A 20681-nucleotide genomic window follows, 5' to 3' on the forward strand; every position below is an offset into this window, starting at 1 on the left:
AATATCAGCGCTGGAGGGAGAGGCCCCCATCGCGTACGGATGAGACAAACCAGATGCCCTCTGTCACACGGGGAGCCGGAGTCAAGGCCGCCAGGTGCCCGGGCTCTCTGCCCCACACCCGCCCCACAGTCTCGAGCCCCAGAAGGTGACAGGGGATAGGTGCCACACCCCAGGGCCTCCAGGACCAGGGAGCCCCTGTGCTGGCCCAGGCTGGGGAGGGAGCCCAGTACAACCCAGAGAGGAGCTGGCCGTGCCTGCCACCCCATCCCTGAATTCTGCCCATGTGCCCAAGGCCAGCTCCAGGCTCCCCTCCCCCCTGCCCGCCTGGCAGCCCCCAGCTGGACAGCCCAGTCTGTCCCGGGCTGGCCTGGAGTCCGCCCAGCCTCACATGCTTTTTCAGCCAATTCCCACGTGTCTCTTGTCTCCCGACGAGACAAGAAACCCCTCTCAGTCTCGGGCTGTTTTCCTCTCTGTCTCCCCCAAAGGCCTAGGGAGGAGGCGGGGCTGGGGGGCACACAACAGGTGCGCTGGGCTGGCGGGCAGCACGGGCTGATTGACGGCGCCCCATGCGCGGTGAGGGGGTGAGGGCTGAGGACTCGGCCCGCGTGTGGCTCGGAACCACCCTTCCCCACCACTGTGTCAGAATGGCCCGCAGCAGGCTCCGGGGCCTGGCTCAAAGCGCGGCCCCGAGGGGACGGTCCCACAAGCCCACCGAGATGCGGGGCCTGCGGTGTTCCACCGTGAGCAAGGCTGTGAGGGGAGGCTGTGAGGGTCCGGGATCTCAGGGCCTGACGTTAGAGGGCATGCCGGAGGAAGCACCGTCACGGGAAACCACGCACGCGCGAATTCGGCCACTCTTGCGATGCGCCCCTACCGGGTACACAGTCAGAACCCCCATTTTGTTCGCTACCAGATCAAGTCAACTCAATTTTAAGGATTTTTTAAAATCAGTTTTCAAAACTTATGGTTACCAAAGGGGGAAGGTGGGGAGGGATAAATTAGGAGTTTGGGATTAGCAGATACACACTACTATATATCAAATAGATAATCAACAAGGACCTACTCTATAGCACAGGGAACTATATTCCATATCTCGTAATAACCTATAATGGAAAAGAATCTGAAGAAGAGTATATATACATATATACATACACACACACGCACACACACACACACACACACACAATCTGAATCACTTTACTGTACACCAGGAAGTAACGTAACATTGTAAATTAACTAAAAAAAAAAAAAAAATCCAGTTAAAGAAATCAGTTTTTTTTCCAATTTAAAAAAATCAGTTTTCAAGATGGAATTCTAATCAACACCCTTTGTCACTCTTTACTCAGAAGTGGTCACCATTTTAAGTGGATTTGCTTCAGATGGCTTTTCATCCCATGCTCAACATCCTTGGATTAAAAGCAAACCCCAAACCAAGATCAAAAGGTTGGGAAAAAGCTGGCGTTCATGAATGAGGTCTAGAGGGGTCAACCATGGTCCTTCCTACTATGCAGCTAACGAAAGCAACCTAGGGATCGTCGGTTCTGACAAAGGAGAATGTCCAGAACACTCGGAGAATTTCTTGTCTGTCTTTCCTACTGGAATGTAAACCCCACACAGGCAGGGATTTTTTTGCTGTTGAAATCTCTGAAACTGCTCTGAAGTCCTGGGGCTGCGGCTCCCCTGACATCCAGGGGCGGGGTGGGGCGGGGGAGGGTGGTGGTGGTGGTGGTGGGAACGGACATGCCCCAGGGTGTCCAGGGAAGGGGCCCCACCTCCCACAGAGAGATGTGGGAGGCCACAGGAGGCAGAGGTCTGAACCGGATCCCACTTGCTCAAAGCAGTAAGAACCGGGGTAGTGCCTGAGGCCATGTTGGACCTGCCGGCTCCGCACTGCTTGCACCGCTTTCCTGTGTATTCTTTCTCGTTCTTGTCTTAGCAGCTTTGTGAGGCTGGCAGCGTCACCTCCATCTTTCAAGTAGGGGCCTCAGCGTGGCGGACTGTGGGCCAGGACGCCAGTCCCTCCCCGTCATTCTTGGCCAGGGCCAGAGGGTCACCCTGTGGGAGTGGGGAGAGGGAGGCTAGGCTGTCAGAAGAGGCAGGAGAGAGGGCAGCTGAGAACCTGTCCTGTGGGACCAGAGAGGGGCTGGCACCACCTGTGAGCCTAGGCTCCAAGACCCCGGAGCCTGCTCCGTAGACTTCACTCATAAAACACAAGTTCAAAGATGTTGATGAAATTATTAAGAATTTCAAGATGGCAACAAAGCAGCATTAACTCCTAAGCATGGGGCCCTCTGAGCACAGCGCCCCACCTGGTTGGTCCTGGTTACAAGTGCCTCCAGGATAGGCAGATGCCAAAACCCTCCCAGCCAGGTGGCAAGGGCGGATGACCCCCTGAATCAAGTGCTCCAACCCAGGCTTGCTGCCTGGCCTTCTGATGGGCTGGGCGGGGGCCAGGGAGATGGCCAATCTGGGCATCTGAAGGTTTCTGAAGGTCAGAGAGCAAGCCGTTGACACTGCAAAAGAGGACGCCATTTCCCCTTTGTCCTCTAGGCTGAACCACAAGATAAAACTGGACTCAGTCACCCTTGGACAGATTCCTGGGTCTTTTCGTAGACATATATTTCAGGCAAACCAGTTGAGATGAATGGCCTTGTTGAGCCCATTGGGTGCGGGGATGGCTACCAGCTCAACCCTGGGTGGAGGGCCAGGGGTAGCAAATTTGGAGAACACCCTGAGAATTCCATGTTCCCAGACTGTTTCTGTAATTCGAGTGGGAGGTCCAGGCGTGCTGGTAAGATCTCAGTGCAGTGAGAGCTCTGTGAGGACAGGCTTCCTCACTGCTGTTTAAGGCAGTGCCTGGCAGCCGGGAGGAGCTCCATAGGTGTAATGGATGGAGGGATGGAAGGAAGGGAGGGAGGGAGGGAGGAAGGAAGGAAGGAAGGGAGGGAGGGAGGGAGGGAGGATGGATGAGCGAATGGGTAGGTGAAGAAATGGCTGGGTGGATAGGTGGCGGGTGGATGGATGGTTGGTAGGGAAAACAGGCAAGAGGCAGAGACAGGACCCGGCCTCCAGGCAAGGGGGGTGGGGGGCGGGGGGGCAGGTTAGGAGGTGGAGGAGATAGCCCACAGAATTGTCAGGGTCCAGCGGAAGACAGGCCATTTGGGTCATCAGCCCTGCCAACTCCCACAGGGTGACCTGGTTAAATCGTGGCACCTTCCTCACAGGGTCTCCTGAAGACGGAGCAGCAGAGCCCCTGAGGGAGGTGCGCCCGTCCAGCCACGCGGGAGCCTCTGCACCCCGCCCACACGACCGCGTGGACCCCCGGGGAAGGGTGTGCAGAGGGCTGGCAACGTGTAGAGTGCCGCAGATGTTCCGCGGGGTCACCCTGGGGTGCACGGCGCCTCATCGAGGGGCGACCCAGATGCGGAGCGAGTGCTGGACTCGCAACAGGACCCGATCGCGAAGGTGGACGCTCGGACCGCCGAGGTAGCGGAGGCGGTGGCGGTGGCGGTGGCGGTGGGGGTGGGGGTGGGGGTGGCGGTGGGGGTGGGGGTGGCACAGCCCCAGAGCAGGGGCGGACAGGGCGGGGTGCGGCACGTGGCGCTGGGCTCGCCCGGCCAATGCGAGCCCGGGTGGCATCGGAACCAGTCGTCTCGGCCAATGGCAGAGCGCGGCACACCGCTTTCTGTGCCTGGCCAATCCGCGCTGCGGCACGTGGCACGCCCGCCCCGCGGGCCATCCAATCAGCGGCGGGACGGCCGCCACATCAACCCGGGTCGGCCGCCACTGCGGCCACTCGGCAGACGGTCGCTGTCCCTGGCACGCGGCGGCTGCTCGCGCTGCGCTCTCCTTGTGGCCGCAGTCACCTCAGTGCCGCGCTCTCCTCGCGGCCGCGCTCTCTCAGGCCGCGCTCAACTCAGTGCAGCGCTCCTCGGGCTGCGTTCTCCTCAGGCCGCGTTCTCCTCAGTGCTGCGCTCTCTCCACCGAGATGCTCCTCGGGCGGCGCTCTTCACGGCCGCAGCCTCCTCAGTGCCGCGTTCCTCAAGGCCGCGCTCGCCTCACGGCCGCTCAGCGTTCTGGGCGCGGTCCGCCGGGAGGAGCGGGGACGGGCGATCGCCAGCGAGCCGAGGTGAGCTCCGCGTCTCGGGGCGGGCAGTGGGCGGTGGGGGTCGCCGCGGTTGGCTGCTCAGCCTCTGGGCCCAGCCTGGCTGGCGCTCCCTCTACGCCTCGTGGGAGCCCGACCAGGGTCGGGACCGAGGTCCGCCTCCGCGTCGCGCTTCCGAGTCTGGGGATGGAGGATGGAGGATCCAAGGGTCGGGTTCCGAGTCCAGGGTCGGATTCGCGTATGGAGTCCACCTCGCCCTTCTGTGTCGGGGGTCCGTGTCCGAGTCCGGGGTCCCAGTGCGGGTCGGGGCCCTGAGTCGGCGATCGAGTCAGGGTCTGTCCGAGTTACGATCCGAATTCTGAGTCGGAGAGCCGAGTCCGCGTCGCGGTGCTGCGTCTGGGGTCCGAGTCAGGGGTTGGAATCCGCGGCTGGGGTCCGCCTCAGGGTCTGAGTCGGACAGCTGAGGGTCAGAGGTCCTGGGAGAGAACCGGGTTCTGAGCCCGGGGTCTGGGATCAGAGTGGGGGTCTGGTGTCCGCCCTGTGGTTCCGAGTCCAGGGTCGGGGCTGCCGGATGGGGCGTCCAGAAGCCAAATCGGGATCGGATTTCCGAGGAGGGGCTCCAGGTCGGGCGTCCCAGTCGGGGACTGGAGCCCGCGTCGCGGTTCTGAGTCAGGGTCCGGGTTGGGGATTGGGGTTGCGGGTTGGGGATCGGAGTTGGCGGTTAGAGGTCCGAGCTGGCGATCAGAGGCAGGAATTGGAAGTCGAGGTTTCTAGTCGCAGTGGAGGTTCTGAGTCAAACGTCGGTCTCGATTTGGGGGTCGGAATCACCGGCCCGAGTAGGGGATGGGAGGAGGGCCTAGAAATCGCGGTCACAGCAGGCGCTGGGAGTTGAGGATTGGAGTCAGCGGGCTCAGTGTGGGCAGGAGCCGGGGACAAACTCACCGCCAGCCCCCACTGTTCCTCTGGCACCTTTTCTGCGAAACGGGGATGGGTGCCATCCCAGAGGACTGTTCCGGGCACGAGAGGGGTTCATCCATCTGCACAGAACAGTCCTGACCTAGATTGAGTGTCACAAAGCACAAGAATGTTGCTAACCACAGTAAAATCTACATTTGAGGTATGTTTCCCAGTCCCTTTCCTTGTTGCCCTGCCTGCGCCTGCGGAGAGCTCCCGGAAGGGACTCTTCTGGTTTGTTCTCCGCTGCCTGCCTGCCTGCCTGCCCGCACCTAGCCAGGAGCCTGATACACAGCCTTGCTCAAGCAGTGCTTGTTGAAGGAAAGCAGGCAGGCAGGATTAACCAGATTTCTATGGTGTCTCAAATGATCCGTTTCTGCACCTGTTTTCCAGATACTCACTAGGAGAAAAATCTAAGGATTGGGTTGCTTGATTACGGTTCTATTTTAATGTATTTCCAAACATGCTGAAGAGAAAAGTGGGCCTGTTTCAGGATTTATGCTCCGGCTAGAGGGATCTTTTTTAAATTGTGAATCAGAGCATGTCCAAATTCAAATAAGGAGAGCCAAAAGAAAAGAAAATTATGAACTATTTCCCTTATGAACATAGATGCAGAAGTCCCATGTACAGCGTTAGCTAACTGAATCCAACAGTATATTAAACAATTCTTAAACAAGTGGGATTTCCACTAGGAATGCAAAGATGATCCAATATCAGAAATTCTATCCATGTAATTCACCACATTAAGAGACTAAAGGAGAAAAACCATATGGGTCTCTCAGTAGAAGCAGAAAAATTGTATGATAAAGTTTAATGCCTTGTATGAGTTGGGGGAGGGCACCACTTAGCCAGCTAGGACTAGAAGGGAACTTCTTTAAACTGATACAAGTCATATAGAAAAACTTTACTTTTCAGCAAACTTAAGGGAGAAACCAAAAGTGTATCTGTCCCTTTAAGATAAGGAGTACACTTAGGATGCCATCCTGGCCATCCCCCAACACAAGAAAAGGAAACGAAGTGTATGGAGAGGGCCAAAGAGAAAGAGAAAACTGCTGATTGTAAGATAGATTGTTTGTATCAGGGTTCTTAAACGTTTTTGTCTTAGGACCCTTGTACTCTTAAAAATTACTGAGGTCCCCAAAGAGCTTTTGTTAATATGGGTTATATCTTTTTTGATGGATAGTTACCTTCTTAGAAGTTAAAACTGAGAAATGCTTAAAGCGTAGGACAGTAAAAGCACGTATTCCGGTGGGGGGGGGGTCATGCTGCCTCTGGAAAACTCTTTAACTTTGGGAGAGTGGGAACAGAAGCGGCAAATGCTGTCTATGAGTATTGTCACGAAAATACCAAAATAGTCTGGACCCTGAGAAAGAGTTTCAGGGGCTCCGGGGTCCCTGGACCACACTCTGAAAACTACCGAGCTACGTGGAAAAAAAATTCAACTTTTAGAACTGAAAAGAGACTGCAGCAAAGTTTTTGGATATAAGATCAATGTACCCCCACCCCCACCTCCCGCCCAAAGCATTTGTTTTCATGCCAGTAGTCAATACTGTAAAAGCGTAGTAGAAGTTAAGGTAGAAATCAGTGTAGCAGCAAAGTTTATGTCAGGTCTTAGAATTAACAAAGAAGACTTTTATGAAGAAAATTTTAAAATTTTATCGAAGGATATAAAGGAAGATCTTTTGCTATGGAGAGACATTCTGCTCTCTTGGATGGGACAAGCTCAGGACTAGAGAGATGTCGGGTTTTTCCAACTCTGTAAATTGAATATCACTCTGGTTAAACTTCCAGTTGGAGCTTTTGAGGAACTTGACAAACATATTCTAAAGTGTATGTGAAGAAAAAAAAGATCTACAAACACCAAGTGAACTTTGGAAAAGGAGAACAGAGAAGGCCTTGTACCAGCAGATCCTGGGGCTACTCCAAGCCTCAGTGACTGGAATGGTGGGAAACAGAGGCCCGAGAGAGACTTCAGAGGCAGCCCTGCACTAGAGGAAGGTGGCATGAGATAAAGGTGGCCCCACATGTCTAAGGGGACTGTTTAGAAGATGGTATTGGGAAACTTAGCCCTAAATGGAGAAACATGAATGTTGATTCCCATGTGACCCCCCCCCCCCGAAAAGCAGGCTCCAAAAGGACTTAAAGATTTACAAGTAAAAGGTACTTGACATTTGTTCAGTAGGAGAAAACTACGAAGAATTTTGTGGCCCAGGGTGGCCTTGGGGTCAGCACAAGCACAAACCTCAAGACTAAAATTTATGAACTTGAATACATGCTAATTAAGTATCTCTGTTAAATAAATCCATCAAGGTAAAGGTCAAAACTATTTTCATAATAATAGTGACTTGCCTTTTTTCACTCTTACTTGTGTTGCCTGCCCAGGTTACAGATGACAAATTCCAAGATATGTGAGACAACTAAAACTGATAAGGGAACAACAGCTAAAATACACTAGAAAGTCTTGCAAATCGATAAGAAAAAGACAGGAAGACCGAAAGAAAAGTGGGCAAAAGATATTAATTGGCAATTTGCAGGAGGGTTAACAACCACGTGAAGAGATGCTCAAGCTCATCAGTAATTGGAGAAATGCAAATGAAAGCAATAGATATTCTTCATTTGAGAAGAAGTAGAAAGTAGGATAATGCCAAATGTTGGCAGAAATGCAGGAAACAAGCCTCCCTGCGTGCTGCAGGTGGGAATGTAGACAGGCAAAGACATTCTGGAGGGCCATCCAGTACTTCTTCCTCAAATGAAATATTTAATACCTGCAACCTACTAGTTTCCCTCCTGGGTAAACAGCTAGAGCAGTTCTCACCAGAACAACGAGGGGCTGTGTGTGTGCATGCTCAGTGCAGCCTGCCTGTGAGGGTGGGGAGTTGGAACCTGGCACTGTGGTTAGGAGGAAGGACTAGATGTACGCTTCACAAAATGGAGACGTGTGCAGACACGGCGCCGAGTGACACAAACGCCAAACAAAATGAGAGCCTTGGTACACGGCTGTATTTAAATTAAAATTACACACCACCCAGACATGCTAGAAGATACTCCATGCATTACCAGGCCTCATGCACACAATGAATTATGCACACATAAATTACACTGGAGCGGCTGGCTACGGCTAGAGAGGTGGGGTGGAGAACAGGGATTAAATGGAAAAGCAGAAAGATACCTTTTCAGGGGTGCCTCCCACAGACCGTTATGGGGTAGCCCATAGTGCTTCGTGAACTTAGGGCTGTGAATAACCCCATGTCCTATGCAGCAAGAGTCCCCAAAGCCAAGAGTGAATGAATGAATAAATGAATGAATGTGTGTCCTATCCCTCCCCCTGCCAGGCATCCTCTAGTAGCTTCTATTTTGGGGAAATAAAATTCAAATTCCATCTGGTTTTACAAGATCTGCCCCGCCCGCTGTCCTTCTCCCTCACTGAGCTCCGGTCACGCCAGCCTTCTGCCTGTATCTCAAACCAGCCAAGACAAGTGCCTCACGGCCTTTGCACCAGCTACTTCTGCCTGGCTGTTCCCACGACAGTTCCTTCTCATCCTTTAAGGTCTCACCTGAAATGCCGTTTGTCAAAGAGACCTTCTCTGACCCGCCATTTCAGTTGGCCCCTTCAGTCACTCGCTAGGTCAGCACTATGTTTCAGGCTTCCACGTGCACAGACAATGCCACAGTATTTTCTAGTTCCTTAGGCATCTACTTATTTGTTGCCTGCCTGTCTCCTCTACCGGAAGGGAGGCCCCTTGAGAGCGTGTCTGTCTTCTCTACAGGGTCTGCACACGGCGGGGGGGGGGGGGGGGATACGTCATGCACTGCTGTTGAATGGCTTCATTGATTTGTTGAATGAAGGAAGAGGCCAGGCCAGGGAAGTGTGCATCCATTTTCAGAACGAGAAAGTACACAGCATGTCAGGATCTCAGCCCCTCAGACCAAGGGTTCTCAGCTGCCACACTGGTGACATTTGGGGTCTGAGCATTCTTTGTTGTGGGGTGCTGTCCTTTGTGTCTTAGTATGTTTAGCGGCTTGCCTGGCCTCTACCCAGTAGACACCAGTAGCACCACCACAGTGGTAATAATCAAAAACGTCTCCAGACATCGCCACATATCCCCTGGGGGGCACCCCAGGAGAGGGCCACTATCTGAGACCCGCTCCGGGGACTGGGGTGATCTCTGCTCTGGCCCTTTAAGTGAAGCAAGCCCTGACCTGCATGCTGCCACACCCAGCACCCACCGCTCACCCTCTGAGTGAGAGACCCTGACCCAGGCCTGGCCAATCGAAGCACCCCCTTCCTTGGCTAGCGGTATAACTCAGGGTTGGCCGATGCCCGCATCCCAAGGCCATAGGCTGCCACCTGGGGCTTTAGTTGGAACTATCTTGCAGCTGCATTCCCTAAGGCGTTTCCGGCATGGGCGCCTATGGCTTGTCTGAATTAGAGGTGGCTGGGTAGAGGCCGAGTGGGCCCTCTCACCTTTCCCAGTTAGTGCAGACTGACGAGTAAGTGGCTTTCGATGGACAGCAGATCCAGAAGGTTTGCCATAACGCTCCGGGAGGAGGAGGCATCCTAGGGGGCCTCAGAGCAGGCCTGGTGCGGGGGGAGGGGGAGGGGAGGGAGTGGCCTCTAGCACTGTCCTTCCTTCCCCAGCCATTGCCGTGTTCCTCCTTGCTGGCCGGCCCCGGCAGGACTGGGTCACTGACGGGAGCCTGGATGCCCCAAGGTTCGATCAGAAAGGGAAGGCCCATAAAACCAAAACTGGAGCTCGTACCGCTCCCCCAGCGCTCCATCTGCGGAACTAAAGCCTTTCTCTGGGAGCCCTTCCTTGGGCTGGGCGAGGCCCTTGTTTGCAATTTAAATGTGGCCTCATTTATGGAAGAATCTTTGCTGCTTCGAAAAGCTTTGGGCTTGGGCTCACCCTCCCCAGCAGCCAGGCCTCAGCCAGAGAAGAAACTGATCTAATAGCCCTTTCTCCTGCTAATTGTAGCAATTAGTGTCATAGAATGGGGACTCCCTGGGGGGCCAGTGCCCGGCACACAAGCCTGTCCCTAGCTTGGGCCCAGGCCCCAGCTCCTCCGGCCACGGCCCAGGCAGACTGGGCCCCCACCAAGGCTCTGGCTGGGCTTCAGGGTGGGGATGGGGGTGGGAGAGGGGGCCAAGGCCATCGGGTGCCCAGGCGAGTTGTGGCAGGTGTGCACCAGAGCAGTCCAGTCCAGCGGCCACACAGGTGACCCTGGGCTGTGAAGAGGGCCTGACCGGAGCAGAGCGCCAGATCATGTCTGCCTGAGTGTGAGTGTGTTCAGGAGGGCAGAAGTGAGGAACATCTGAGGGTGTGACAGGAAGTACTCTTGGAGCAGACTGCTTTTACAGGGTGGGGAGCCCTTTCCCAGTGTGGCCCAGTGGAATCCCTTCTCTCCCCTCCCTCCAACAAGGGAGCTCCTGTTCCTTCATTCTCTCTCCTGTGCTGTTCTGGGAGATTGTAGCAGGCCCTCGCAGAGCTCGCCTGCACTCCAGGCCTGCTAGTGAGACAGGCCACGTACAGCTGACTTTGAGGCAGCGTTCTGCCATCTACACAGCACTTGCCCAGGCAGTGAATTCTGTCTGAGAGACAGGGCAGCCATCATTGCCATTTTACAGATTTGGTCAGGTCACTGAACAAATCTTTGTCGAAAACTCACCAGGCAGTAGGAACTCAGTAGGAACAGGAACTGAGCAGCCCCTGCCCTCGTTGGGGCTTGTGGTCCAGAGGGGAGAGAGACTACCCAGTGTGTGCATGTGTTTCACTGCACCCCAAGGGGAGTGCTCTGCAGGTGGGGACGCAGAAGAGATTCATAACAGGAACCACCCAGAATAGGGTCTGCACCAGGAATTAGTCTGGGGTCCTAGAAGTTCCCTTGGGGAAGGTGGGGGAGGCAGGACAAGAGCTGCAGGCAAAGGGCCCCCTGGTGGAGGGAGCCCATGAGCCAAAGGGCCGGAAAGAGGCCAGGCCCCCCTGAAGCGAAGAGCAGGCCACGCTGCTGCTAAGGACTTTGGCCTTGTTCTGAGAGTGCCGAGAGCCTCTGAAAGGTCCCACACGGGGAGTGACCCAGTTGGATTCGTGTTGTGAAATGATCCCCCTCCTCTGAGTGGAGAAGGTACTGGAAGGGGACAGAGGCACTGCAGTGCCCAGAGACGGTGGCCTGCCTGGGCTGTGGTGAAGGGAACAGAGGGAAGCAGAAATCTCCCGCAGGTGTCAGAGTGAAGTCAATCTGGTGTGGTGTTGCACTGACTTGGGCAGCTAGGAAGGGGGAGTGCTGGGCATGATTCTGGGGTTTCTGGCTTGCGTGGCTGGGCTGGGTGGCAGGGACCTTTGTTGTTGGAGAAAAGGTGCCTTGGCGGGGTGGAGTATGGCATGAGAGGCTGCAGAAGAAAGCCGTGGGGCTGGTGACTGGAACGTGGGTCTGCAGCGTCAAGGGCCAGGCTGAAGACGTGTTTGGGAATCGGGGACCCACAGATGGTGCTGGAAGCTGCAGGCGCAGCTTTTGGGGAAGCAGTTTGGAGAGAAGAGGGAAACCAGCCCTGGACAGGTCCTGAGGAGCTCAGGGGTTAACAGCCAGGCCACGAGGGAGAGCCTGCAAAGAAGATCGAGGACAGAGCCAGAGAGGTGCCGGGAAGCCAGGAGACCAGGAAGGAGGAAAAGTCACCTGCCTAAGGGTCATGGCCCCTGCAGAGGCCACACTGCAAGCAGTGTTCCTGGTCCTCTGACCATTGGCAGTGGATGACCGCTGGCCTAAAAAGGGCCCTGCTGGGATGTGCCTCCAGCCAGCGTGGCGCTCTGCTGGCCTCCGTTCCCCAGGACAGACAGGGAGAGGCCCCTTCCCCAAAGTCCTTCCTCCTCGCGCATTTTGCCCTTGGAATCGTGGCAATAAAGAGCCTTTCCCTGCAGCACATGCGGGAGGCTGGGGTGACTCCCGCGGGGAGGCCTCCGTCCTTGCTGAGCTATTTCATAACCTCGGAAGGGTGGAAAATCCCCCCAATCTTAAAGCAAAGCCAACAAGCTGAAAAATGGCCTTGAATAGGCTGAGATGAGAAAACAAAGAGGTCGTCAACATCACAGTCTTGGAGGGGGTGGGGGGCTTCAGTAGACCCCACGCAGACAGCAGTTTCTCAGCTTTGACGCCCAGACTCAGAGACCCAGCCAGGGACAGGCGTTCAGGGGGGTGGCGGCAGCCCTTCAGCCCAGCCTTCCTGATTAACAGTTCAAACAGGCTTCAAAGGCTCAAAAGGGGTTAACTGCAGAGCCTCGAACTCCTCCGCCTGCTAATTTTTAAACGCAGCTGAGCTCTGAGTGCCCCTCCCAGAAGGCCCTGAGAGGGACTCTGCTCAGCCCCCACCCCCTGGTGTCGCCAGGAATCTGTGTGCATCTAGAACAAAGGCTCCCCATGGCTCCCTCGTCCAGCTTGTTCTGGTGCCTAAGACAAGCCTTCACCCCGAAGCCGCTGCCCTCCATCCAAGCCTGGCGGACATGACACGTGGCCATGACTTTCAAACGAACCTTTGAGATTGCCTTAAAGGAGCTGGGACCTCAACCCAGGTGAAACCTGGGTGGCAGTAGAGGCTTGGACTCCTGTGCCCCCAGAGACCAGTTCCCAGCAGTGGGAAAGCAGCAGCCCGGGATCCAGGGCAAGCGGGGAGAGCGCTCCCACAGCCTGAAGTCTACAGCCTCCCTGCCAGGCTGAACCCACCTGAAGGCTCTAGGAATGGGATGAAAACTGCTCAGAAACTCTAACGGGTGTCCCTCACACCCCTCTGCCCACACACCCCCACTCGTGCACTGAAACACATGCGTGCTTAGCCTGTGACCCACTCCTTGACAAGGCCTGGGGTTCGGTCCCCTCTTCGTGTTGCTTCTTGCCCAGCCCCTGAGACCCTACCAGGCCCACGGGCTGTTCCCGAGGTCCCAGGACCCGGCCTCTGCTCTCACGTTGCCTCATTCGCAGCCCCTAGGACCCCTACTCTTCTCAGGGAGGGAGACAGCCTTCCAGTATAGGCACATGTCACCCGCAGAACGGTCACGCCAGCAGCACCAGCCCTCTAAAGTAACCGTGCGGCCCCTCAACTTCATCATGCTCGACTTGATCTAATCCCCTGCCGCCCAGGGCCCAGGGACAGAGGCACTGAGCGCACGTGCAGATGCACCAAAGAGCAGCCTGGCCACACAGAGTGACTTGCCTGAGGCCACTGGGCACTGACACAGCAGAATTTAGCTCAGTCTCTGAGGAGGCCAGCCCTCCCTGTCCTCTCATGGCTGGGAAGGGCTGCAGGCCTTTGCCAGGCTCCCTGTCCAACCTTGGAAGAGAGTCACTCTCGAACCTTCAGCTTGCTGGAGAGCCAGCCTGAGAGAGGGCAGGCGAGGCAGGGCCGGCTCTCAGAGGCTCGCATGCCTTCTCAGCTTGTGCCCGGCAAAGGCCTCCCAGACAGCAGAGCCCTGCGCCACCACCACTGTCATCATTGTGGGGGAAGGCGGCCTTGGAGTCCAAGAGGGCTTCCCTGCACATGCAGCGGTGGGAGCCCAGAGGGATGCCCGAGGCCACAGCTAGGCACCTGGGAGGGCCAAGTGCCACCCTGATAAGGTATTGCTTCCCTCCCTGCATAGGCCGCTCGGGAGCCAAACACCACCCCCTCAACTAGCTTCCCAGGGGGACTGTGCCCCGCCCCAGTGCAAAGGGCGCTGCCCCCAGCAGCCACTCACCTGACCCTGGCCTCCTTGGCCAGCGCTCAGCCCACTGTCCCTCCCACTCTTGCTGCCTGGGCTGCAGGCCACTTGCTGGCTTCTCTTGTTCCTGAAATGTCTGATGTCTGAGAAACCAGAAGGTACCCCTGCTAACAGATTTCTACATCATCCATTGTGGCCCTCCTGGGCAAACCCAGTGCTGGGACGTGGGGGCCATCAGATGGGGTGCCCCTCTGTGAGCTCCCAGGCTGGCAGACAAGGCAAGGGAGCAGATCACGGGCTATGAGGTGGAAGATGTCGGGGACACACTGGCTGCGGCCAGGCTCCCTCTGAGCCAAGGAGGGAGGGTGGGTCTCCAGACACCTTCTACCCCTAGGGCTCTTGGAGGAGCACCGGTGCCTGGGGGTGGGCGGGGCAGAGGGCAGGGGTTTCTGGGGCATGTGTCCTGGGCTGCCCCTCCCCCATGCTCCCCACTTCCCAAGGAGAGGCCGCTGCTTCCCCCCTAAGGCCCCCTCTTCCCAAGGCCACCAAAAAGGCCCCAAGCTGTAAGGGGGGGCATCCCAAGAGTGGCATTGAGTCCCAGGGCCGGGTGGGAGATTATCTACGCAGGGGCTGATAGGAGCGTCCCCCAAGGGCTGACTTCAAAGCCACTCCGCCTAACCCCCTGCATCAAAGTCAGCAAGCTGAGCTGTTTGAACATTAAAAGAGTGGGGGGAGTCACCTCCCCAGCCACCTGCATCTCCACAGCTTCTCTCCTCAGGATCTCAAAGGCCTTCTTGCACAGGTGGGTGGGGGCCAGACCACCCTACTCCCAGGCAGAGGAGCCACTGCTACAGGGAGGGCTAAGCGCCCCTCAGACTCCTGCAGGCGGTGTACGCGCCTCCAGGTTCCCAGCCTGCGCCCTGCAGTCCCAGCTTTCCTGGTCAAGCCCTGCCGTTTTCTCGGGGTTCTTCCAGAGGTTGACCTGTCCCCCAGCCCCACATGTGGAAGGAGCAGAGAGCAGAGCTCCTCCCCGCCCCCCCCCCGCCCCCCCCCCGCCCCCCCCCCCGCCAGCTGGGCTCCAGACCTTGCTGCGTGACCTTCGGCCTGCACTCTCCCCCTCGGGCACCTCTCCAGGAGGGCTGGGCCCAGGGGGCTCTTGGGGGACAGTGGAATATGTAGGTGTGATATGGCGGCACAGCACAGCAGTGCCAAACAGCAGCTCCAGGCCACTCAATTTGGATGCCAGTTCTAGCACAGATGAGGTACGTGTCACTGGGCAGGTCACCTAATCTCTCTGTGCCTCATTTTCCTCATCTGTGAACCTAAATTAAAACCAGCAGGGTACCTCCTGGGTTATTGGGCTGGTCAGAGGGCCAACTCAGTCCCAGTGTTTGGGAGAGCACCTGCCTTGTCAGCAGTGAGCACATAGAATGGTGGCACTAGGGCCACAAGGCCTGGCTTCACGAGCCCTGCCCTGCCACCTGGAGCTGGAGGCCAAGCCTGGCGTCATGCAGTGCACTGGGGAGGGCGCAAGCAGAGACTGGAGCCCAGCACTGCAGGGAGGGCTGGCAAACGGCAGCAGCTACTGAAACTTTTGGGGAAGTTCCCCAGATGTGAGAGGAAGGCCCCAAGGAGGCCATTTGAGTGGTGGTGCTTGGATTGTCCACAGGCCGCCTCAGTTTCCTCATCTAGACAGAGACTCATCGTGGTGTCTCCCTCCCAGATCAGACAGCCCAGGAGGGAGAGTGGACGTGCCCTCGGTGGGCTTCAGGGCAGACCCTTCCTTCCCTCTCTCTCAGGAACTCTCTGCCGAGGCTGGGGTTTTTCCACCTGGCCTCCCTCCCCAGCCCACCAGGTCCCCTGCCTGACCCCAGCATACCCAGGCCCCAGAGCACAGACTCCTTGTTGCAGCCGAGCGCGTGTGTGTGCCCGAGCCCAGAGGGGTGCTGACCCCTCCCTCACACAGGGACATCAAAGGGAAGCAGGAAGCAGCGAGCCGGCTGACCCCCAGCAGGCGGGAAAAGTGCAGTGTCACAGCTCAGCCTGGGGCCCAACTGCTGGGGATTTTCCATCCCACCAGGATTTCCGCAGGACACCCCAACTCCAGCCTTTGAGGCTCCTTGGGAACCAGGGTCTGTGCTGGAGGCCCCTGTCCTCAGTGTCTCCATGACTGGCTGGCTGCTGGCCCAGGCGCATCAGAACACTGTACCCTGGGCTCTGGGACCTGGCTGGGGAGGGAAGGCCACAGATTGAGCAGAGGGCCTGAGAAGAATGGAGAGGGGAACCTGTCCCTCCTCCGCCAGCCACACCTCCTTGATAAGGGTCAGGGGGTCAAAGCCACCGAATAGGCTGTGTCAGGGAGAGGCCTGTACAAACAGTCCCAAGTCCCAGAACGGCCCTCTTGAATACTGTGCAGCAGCCCCAGTGCAGTCAGGGGCGCTGTGTGGACAGCTGGGCTCGTGGGCGTGTATCCACCTACCAGAACCTTCTGCAGAGTGTAGCACTGAGGGTAGCCACAAGCAGGCCAGGCTGTCCCAGCCCTCAGCCCAAGGCCGTCAGGCCTGGGAGTCCAGCACTCTCAACCGCCCCTGTACTTGGTGGACAAGCCCCGACCCAGATCTCTCCACTGCAGTTTGTGGGTGGGCTAAGGTCTACTTGGTACACCCCGTTCAGGTCATCTGTGTCACTCCCTGGCATCCTGTCCCCCAAGATCTGCGACTGCCACGTCTTCACCCCAAGCTGTTGCTCCTGCCTCAGCAAGCCAGACCTGGCCCTGTCCTCGCCTTCACTCAGCAGGAGGATGAACCAGGCATGCTCTGCATCATGAGGGCCCTCATGGACCTGGGTTGGCCTCTAGGCTGGGGACTGGACTGCCACACACCAGGGCCCTCTGGCCGCAGGGAAGTGCACCTGAGGCCCTTTGTTTGTTCTGTGGGGGTGGGGCAGAGGAGCTCCTGCTCAGGAGGGTATGCGGTGTTACAGCTGTGTTACAGCTGGAAGCCGGTGGTCCCAGTCTGAAAATGGGGCTGAGTAGGACATCCCAGCCTTGAACAGGGGTTTGCCATCCAAGTGGGGGGACCCGTGTTTGGTCGGGCAGCCAGGCTCTGCGCAGCCCAGAGCTTGGCCTAAGAGCAGACGTGCTCATGTGGAGAGTGCTGGCAGCCGGGCTCGCGATCCGGTTACAGCAGCTGTCCCGCAGGAACGCGCTGCCCAGGGCCGGGAGCTGTTGTTCCGGGGCTGCGAATGAGACTCAGTGCTGGGGGCGGGTGGGGGGGGGGGTCTGTTGCTGGGAACTGTTTCAAAATAATCACAGAAACTTGGCAGGCAGGGGCTCTGCCCGTAAGGGTCCAGGTCTCTGCACGGGGTGCCCACACCCTGCCGCTGAGTGTGTCCCTCCCCTGGCCAGGCACGGCGTGGTGTGGTCTGGGGTCTGGCCTCCCAGGCCAGTGTCATTACTGGCATAGGCATGTTCGTCCCCTGCATCACAGGGCCGTAGGGTCACACAGCCAGGCTGGAGCTGGTCGTCGAGGAGCAGGATGGGTGGGTACAGCTGTGTTCTCAGGGAGGCAGAGAAAACCCCCAGAGTGAGGGGGCAACACGGGGCGAAGGACGACGATTCACCATTGATTCAGGCTTTGCTAGAGGCTGGCCCAGCACCCTTCTCTATTCTCCCGTCCCCTGGATGCCTAAGAGCCAGAGGGGCCCAGAACAAGCCCCATCATGACTCCTGGAACTGGGCTGAGGCCCAGAGTGCACAGGCTGGTGGTGAGTGGGCCAGGACTCGGGCAGGCTTGTCCATGGAGAGAACATTTGGCTCAGCCCAGGTGATGGCCTAGACCCTGGTGAGTCAGGAGGTGACGAGGAGACAACCTGGCCCACCCTGCTTGGGAGTCCTGGTCCAGAGGATGGCCGGCGCTGCAGGCACCTGTGGGCAGCCAGAGTCAGAGCTCCGGGCTGGGCAGGGCAGGGGCCCGCCTCCGTAAGCCCCAGACCCGAAGGCCCAAAGCCTGCATGGGACCTCTGGAATCCCAGGGCCTGAGCGAGAGGCTGTGGCAGCCTGCGGCCTCTACTGCCTGCGTGGGCTCATCCTTCCACCCCGCGCACAATGACAGCCACTCGCCTCTCAGCTGCAAGGCTCGACATCTGTGTGGGTGCTGCCACTGAACAGTGGGGCCAGGGTCGCACGCCTGGGCGTGAGCAGCCCTCTGGCGCGGCCCATCAGACGGAAGGCACGCTGGGCTTCCCATTCAGGGTGCAGTTCCATGTGAAAAGGGACCAGTCGACACCTGTCCAGAACCAGTGATGCGGGTGGCCCTCTACGTGACATGGCTGGGCCCCTGCAGTGTGAAACACATGGTCATGGGTGTGACGTGCCGTGGCGCACACACTGTGGGATCTGAGGACCGAAGACATGCTCTCGTGAACTGTGCCTGCTGCCCCCATGTAGGGAAACATTCTGTCCAGATGGGGACCCTCTCCAGGCAACCCCTTCCCTGTCTGTTCAGGTCTGAACATTAGACGCCAATTGGACACCGCTGCACCACCACCCCCGCCCCCGCCAATCTGTGATTCTCACAGGTTGTCCCCAGAGGCACACGTGTCAAATCCAGGAAATGTGTGTGAGGCAGGGATGGGAGGGAGTCATAAATGCAAAGCCGCAGAGCTCTAAAGATGGAGGCCACCTCACTTCTTATTCAGTCACCTGCCACACACACGGTACACCAGCAGCCATCTAGTGTACTGTGTGGGTTAGGAACACAGACCTACTTTCTGATAGAGACAAAACCTTGGCAAAGCGTCGCCTGTGTCTCGGGCTGCTCTCGGAAGGAGGCTGGTCCCGCACTTGCCCTGGTAGGGAGGTTCCTAGCCCCTGCCTGTGGCTGGAGCAGTCTGTGAGGGGGAGCGAGAGGCAGAAGCTTCCCTCACTCCTTCTCCATGAGCAAGCCTAGCTGAGGGGCTCCTGCCAGGTACCTCCACCAAAGCAGGTGCTCAGCTGGCCACCAGCTCCCAGCCAGGCCGGTGAGCCTACTCTTCTCCTAAGAAAGCTTAGCCTCAACTCTGGTGCCATAGACAAGGGGCATTCTTCTTGCCCCGAAAGCCACTCCAGAGACACTGAGAAAGCAAATCTATTGCTTTTCCCGCCCCTAACAGTGGAAAAGAAGAAAGAGAAGCGAGGTCACCTAGAAAGTTCTGGAACACAGTCTGTTTATCAAATGAGTATATTTTCAAATGAAAAAGAATGCTGCTGGGGAGCTGAGGCATCAGTGGGGACTGAGCCCACATGGCCCCCTGGAGCTTATGCGGCGCTGGCAGCAGGCCTCAGGCCTTCATACACACACCTGGGCCACCTAGGAGGAGATGCCATAGGAATACGAATGTGGCAGGTCACTCCAGCCACATCGGCTTCCCTTTTGTTAAGTTACTTAATCCAATCAGAGAAGGTACCAGGCACAGTCGTTAACAGACAGCTGCCTGTCTGCTGGCAGAGCCCTACCAAAGCCCCCGAAGGCACTTCTCTTCCTAAGCTCTGTGGGGTGCCCCGTTCTCAGGGGAAAGGTCCTCTTGAGAGCCGGTGTGAAAGGGTTCCCAAGTTGCTGTACCAGTTAATGAGTTATTTGCTCTAAACAATATCTTGATAAAGGGGAAGGATGAAGTTAGCTGCTGTTGACTAAGGAGAGACAGGGTTGCCAGGGAAATGCTTCTAAATGGAAGGAAACAAAAGGCAGTCATTAGGTTTTGTCTGACTAGGAAAAATGTCGTGGAGAGTGTACCTTTGGCCATCTTTTGTGTTTATGATTTGGAAGAGAGAGGCAGCAGCGAGTGTGCAGCCAGGGAGAGGAATCTAACAAAGCTGGTGGAGGCCAAGATTTGGGGGCACAGAGCAAGGGCGGCTGCCCTGGATGGAGCTCAAGCCAGGAGGGAGTGAGGAGGCCCTAAGGCCTAGGCTGGACCGCGAGACCTTCCAACCTGGGTGTACTGAGGTGAGAAGTAACGGGGGGCTCCTGGAAGCAGAGATGGAGCAGGTTGCATCAAGTGGTGTCTGAACTGAGCTGGCATTTCAGGGCAGCATTCACGGCCTCAGTCGGTATACAGGGGCTTTTACTTCTTTAAGTCTTACTCTGTGTTATAAATCTCTGCTTCTCCTCAGCAGTTCGAAATGTTTACTCTGAACTAAGCCCTGTGTTTTAACACGAGTCATGTTTTAATAGGAAAACCATCTTTGATGGAATCGTATGCAATTCTTACTTTTTCCTGATCAGCCAGAGCCCCAGGTCCAGCCTTTGTAGGCAGTAGTGACAGGAAGAGTGGCCTAGCCCTTGGCACAGAAAACCTGGCCTCCACATGACTGGTCTTGCAAACCACTGTCCACACTCAGGCCAGCAGGCTGCAGAGGCCCAGGACCTTCGCTCTCTCCCTCACCTCCAGCTCCATCACCCAGGGCGACAGCCCTCATTTGGAGCCTTTCATCAGATGCTGGCCCCATTCCTAACACTGGCCCATCCCCATGCCTCCTGAGCTGGTGAGAATTATCCCGGGAACAAGAAGATCTAAAGGCCCCGGGTTCTCAGGCTAACAGGAGATTTGCCGTTAGGAAGGGGGAGCGGACTTCCTCTCTGGGGAGGGCATAACTAGGGCGACCAACCAAGCAAGGAAGGCGTGTGAACGCAGCCTGGTGGCGGAGAAGCTCCTGGTCTCAGCATGCATGGCCGTGAGTTCCTCCCCAGGTACCACTGTTTTCTACCCGAGAACATCTGTCATCCCCAAACCTTGGTCTCTTGATCTACGAAAACGGAAATAGTCCTATATACAAGGCCCTGGAGGATCATAAGAGTGACTGCATTTGATTTCCCTGTATTTCTAGAACAGCAACAGAAGGGAGTGGGCTCCAGGGGGGGCAGATTTTTTGATCAGAGACCTTTGGGTAGACTCTGGACTCC

The 20681-nt window shown here is 56.9% G+C and overlaps 1 protein-coding gene and 1 long non-coding RNA gene across 3 annotated transcripts in view; one reads left to right on the plus strand and one right to left on the minus strand.

Annotated features, from left to right (window-relative positions):
- KCNQ1 (potassium voltage-gated channel subfamily Q member 1) overlaps window positions 1-20681 on the minus strand; it is a 344375-nt gene that overhangs the window by 141034 nt on the left and 182660 nt on the right. The window lies entirely within an intron of this gene.
- LOC136794481 (uncharacterized) overlaps window positions 3734-20681 on the plus strand; it is a 123885-nt gene continuing 106937 nt past the window's right edge. The window contains exon 1 of the long non-coding RNA XR_010841318.1: window positions 3734-4129. This is a non-coding gene — a long non-coding RNA (uncharacterized lncRNA). The remainder of the gene's footprint in view (window positions 4130-20681) is intronic.

This window comes from Kogia breviceps, chromosome 7 (genome assembly GCF_026419965.1).
Source record: "Kogia breviceps isolate mKogBre1 chromosome 7, mKogBre1 haplotype 1, whole genome shotgun sequence".
In the NCBI taxonomy this organism is placed as follows: Eukaryota; Metazoa; Chordata; class Mammalia; order Artiodactyla; family Physeteridae; genus Kogia; species Kogia breviceps.